This window comes from Phoenix dactylifera, chromosome 3 (assembly GCF_051530095.1).
Source record: "Phoenix dactylifera cultivar Ajwa chromosome 3, Ajwa_hap1_PhDact_Kaust_v1.1, whole genome shotgun sequence".
Lineage (NCBI taxonomy): Eukaryota > Viridiplantae > Streptophyta > Magnoliopsida > Arecales > Arecaceae > Phoenix > Phoenix dactylifera.
Window position 1 is genome coordinate 27590462 of NC_143192.1, and position 4760 is coordinate 27595221.

General features: G+C 41.1%; 1 non-coding gene across 1 annotated transcript; it reads right to left on the bottom strand.

Moving 5' to 3' along the window:
• Positions 1 to 549: 549 nt before the first annotated feature.
• On the bottom strand, positions 550 to 655 carry LOC149768011 (small nucleolar RNA R71). Its single transcript, XR_016400093.1, has one exon. It is a non-coding gene; the product is annotated as a small nucleolar RNA R71 (small nucleolar RNA).
• Positions 656 to 4760: the final 4105 nt, after the last annotated feature.

A 4760-nucleotide genomic window follows, 5' to 3' on the forward strand; every position in this document is an offset into this window, starting at 1 on the left:
CAAGAATTTGATGTGTTTTTGTTTTATTGCATGCTTGACTGATCAAGTATTAGTTTATGCAAGGGAGTCGTTCTAGAGTGCGTGATCTATTACCTTTTGACCCTGAAATAGAATGGACCCTTAGAAATATTCGAGCTGAGATCAGAACATTAGAATCATCCCCACCTCCTGAGATGGCTGAAGAACAACCCAAACTCCTGAGAGAGTACTTTACTCCCACCATTTACACTTCTCCATCTTGCATTCGATTACCTAAGATAGCAACTGTACAATATAAAATAAAGTCTAGTGTGATCCAAATGCCCCCATTTTTTTATGTGCTCACCAACGAAGACCCATATAAACACCTAGATGAATTTCTTGAGATTTGCACCATTGTCAAGATTCAGAACTTCACTGATGATGCTTTGAAACTTAGATTATTCCCCTTCTCCCTTAAGGATAGAGCCAAGCAATGGCTAAATTCTTTAGAAGCCAATTCAATTCATTCTTGGGATCAAATGCAACAAGAATTTCTTAAAAAATACTTTCCCATAGGAAGAACGAATCAGTTTAGACGTGCCATCACAAGCTTCTCCCAAACTGACGGAGAAGAATTTTATGAAACTTGGAAGAGATTTCGGGACCTAATCCGTAAATGCCCACATCATTAAATACCTAAATGGCAGCTAGTGTAATGTTTCTATGATGGATTGACTGAACGAAACTGTCAGATGATCGATGCCGCATGCGGAGGAACTTTCATGCTTAAAAGTGACCATGAGGCATGGCAATTATTTGAAAACCTTAATGAAAATTTCCTCCACCATGCCTCCACCGCTCGTCAAGCACCCCCAAGTTCTCAAAGAAAAGGGACCATAAATGAAGTTAGCCTGTCCATAGGTCTATCTGACAAAGTAGATGCACTATCCCGCAAGTTGGACCAGCTAATGTCTAGAGAACAGCTTCCAAACTTTCCCCAAGCACAAGTTTATGCTCTTTGTTCTAGCCCGTCTCACCCTATTTTTGAGTGCTCTTTGGCAGCTCAATTCCCTAAATTTGTGCAAGAATAAGTTAATGCTGCCCAAACACAGTCCCGACCGGGTAATGATCCATATTCCACTACTTATAACCCGGAATGGCGCAACCATCCAAACTTCTATTGGAAGCAGCAGACTCTCAATACCTCCCAGCCTTATTTCCAAAATTTTCAACCGTTCCAGAATGTTCATCGAAACCGTCCTCTTACTCACTATTCACAATTTCAACATGTCCCTCCTCCAGCACCCCAAAGAGATATGGCTTTTGAGCAAAAAGTTTTGACTGCCCTTCAAGGACTAGAAGCCAATACACAATTGTTGCACTCCCACACTCAGTCTATTGCCAAATTAGAAACCCAGCTAGGGCAGCTAGCGAGTGCACTGAATAAGAGAGAGGAAGGCAAGCTTCCAAGCCAACCAGTGAGTAACCCGAGAGGGCAGTATATGGCTCAAGAGACTCACCCAAATGACGTTCACCATGAACAAGCTAATGCCATGACTACTTTAAGAAGCGGACGTGTAGTGAACAATAAGGTTGGAGAAAAAGAACATAAGGAAAATAAAGATAGGAGTATGACTGGTTCTAAAGAGAACCCAAATTCTTCTATGTCGCCATCGAACCTATCATCGACCATAACTTTTACACCGAAGGCCCATTTTTCTCAATGTCTGAATGCACCTTCTCCCTTTGGCATGAAAGGAACTTTGTTGGAAGAAATAATGGAGGTCTTCAAATAAGTCAAAATCAACCTCCCTCTCCTTGATGCCATAAAACAAGTTTCATCTTATGCCAAATTTCTCAAAGATCTTTGTACCCAAAAACGAAAATCTAGGTCGCATGTGCCTAAAAAGGTCTTCTTAACTGAACAAGTGAGCTCCATCCTCCAGCACAAAACCTCTCCTAAGTTCAAGGATCCTGGTGAAACTACCATCTCTCGTGTGGTAGAAGACAATTCTATTGATCGAGCACTATTAGATTTAGGGACAAGTGTTAATCTTCTTCCTTACTCAGTCTATGAGAAGTTCGGATTAGGTGAATTAAAGCCTACTTCGATGTCCCTGCAATTGGCTGATCAATCTGTTAAAATACCACGAGGAACAATTAAAGATGTCCTAGTCAAGGTAGACAAATTTTATTTTCCAGTCGATTTCATCGTCCTTGATATGGAACCTGTGCCGAACCTTAAGAAACAGATCCCTATGATTCTTGGTCGTCCCTTCTTAGCTACAGCCAATGCATGTATTAACTGTAGAACTGGGGTGATGGATATATCTTTTGGAAACATGAAAGTCAAACTAAATGTATTCCATGCCTCTGATCAACCTGCAAGGGAAGATGAGTGCTTCCTAGTTGACAAAATGGATGATCTTGTAGAAGAAGCCCTTCCCTATATTCTGGCAGATGACCCTTTGGAAGCATGTTTAGCTCATTTTGACATTGATAACTTTGATTTAGATAAGGCCATAGAAGAAGTCAATGTCCTACTCGACAATCCGTCTCCTACGAATTCTCATCCTTGGCGAATCTGATATGAACCTCTTCCTAGCCTTTCTAGTGCGCCACAGTGCCCCTCCATCGAGTCTCCTCCCAAACTTGAGTTAAAGCCACTTCCGATGACACTTAAGTATGCTTTTCTAGGACCAGAACACACCCTACCTGTAATCATCGTGGCTGACCTGTCTGACAAATAGGAAAGTCAACTTCTGAGTGTGCTCGGAGAACACAAATATGCAATTGGATAGTCCGTAACCGATCTGAAGGGGATTGACCCTTCCATTTGCATGCATCGAATTCACCTAGAAGAAGATGCGAAATCTACCCGTGAAATGCAAAGGAGACTCAATCCTAACATGAAAGAAGTGGTCAAGAAAGAAGTAGTGAAGTTGCTAGATGCCGGAATCATTTATCCTATCTCTGATAGCAACTGGGTGAGTCCGACTCAAGTAGTACCAAAGAAGTCGGGCATTACTGTGGTTGAAAATGCGGAAGGAGAGTTGATGCCCACACGCATGACCACTAGTTGGCGTGTTTGCATTGACTACAGGAAGTTAAACTTCATCACTAGGAAGGACCATTTTCCTTTGCCTTTTATTGACCAAATATTAGAAAGGCTAGCCGGTCAGGGTTTCTACTGTTTCTTAGATAGGTATTCTGGATATAACCAAATAGCCGTGTATCCCGATGATCAAGAGAAAACCACTTTCACATGTCTATTTGGGACATTTGCGTATAGGAGAATGCCATTTGGATTATGTAATGCACTCGCAACATTTCAACGATATATGATGGCAATTTTTTTTGACATGGTAGAAAAATTTCTGGAGGTATTCATGTACGATTTTTCAATTTTTGGCTCCTCATTTGATGATTGTCTCAGTAATTTAGCCCTGATTCTGAAATGATGTAAGGAGACCAATCTAGTGCTAAGTTGGGAAAAGAGCCATTTCATGGTTCAAGAGGGTATAGTCTTGGGACACATTGTGTCCAAAAGGGGTATTAAGGTAGATAAAGCAAAAGTTGATCTTATTTCTAATCTTCCTCCATCCAAATCTATGAAACAAATCCATTCTTTTCTTGGCCATGCTGGTTTTTACCGTCGCTTCATTAAAGACTTCAGCAAAATCTTTAGGCCCTTGTGCAATCTCCTTGCCAAGGATACACCCTTTGTCTTTGATGAAGCATGTAAAGAGGCCTTTGAAAAACTCCGATCTAAGTTGTCTACAGCACCTATCATACAACCTCCCAATTGGACCCTTCCATTTGAACTCATGTGTGATGCTTCTGACTATGCCATTGGGGCGGTTTTAGGGCAACGACTAGATAAGTTACCTCATGTCATCTACTACGCTAGTAAGACACTCTCAGATGCGCAATTGAACTACACCACTATTGAGAAAGAATTACTAGCTGTAGTATTTGCTTTGGATAAGTTTCGGTCCTATCTCTTAGGGTCCAAGGTTATTGTGTTCACTGATCATTCTGCTCTTCGGTACCTCCTTTCAAAGAAGGACACCAAGCCTCGCCTAATTCGATGGATCCTGCTGTTACAGGAATTTAATCTAGAAATTCGTGATAAGAAAGGTACCACAAATGTTGTAGCGGACCATTTGTCTAGAATCCTTCTCGAGCCTCCTCATAACATTTCACCACTTCATGACTCCTTTCCAGATCAACAATTGTTTGAGGTACAATAAATGAAAACACCTTGGTTTACCAACATAGTGAACTATCTTGCCATAGGACAAATTCCCGATCATTGGTCCAAGCAGGACAAGGATCGATTCTTTTCGCAAGTTAAGTTCTACTTTTGGGATGACCCCGATCTGTTTAAGTACTGTCCTGATCAAGTAATCCGTCGATGTGTACCTAAATGTGAATTTCAGAGTATTCTTGATTTTTGTCATACCCAAGCCTGCGGGGGACATTTTGGGGGTAGAAAAACTGCAGCGAAAGTCTTACAAGGTGGATTTTATTGGCCCTCATTGTTCAAAGATGCTCACAATTTTTGTCAGACTTGTGAGCGATGCCAACGAATGGGTACAATCACCCGTAGAGATATGATGCCACTTAACCCCATTTCAATTATAGAAATTTTTGATGTCTGGGGTATTGACTTCATGGGTCCTTTCCCGCGCTCTTTTGGTTTTGAGTACATGTTAGATGTATGCCCTAGAAGCCAACCTGGCGGACACATTATTAATTCTGGAACATAAATTTGTACTTGACTTTATTATATTGAA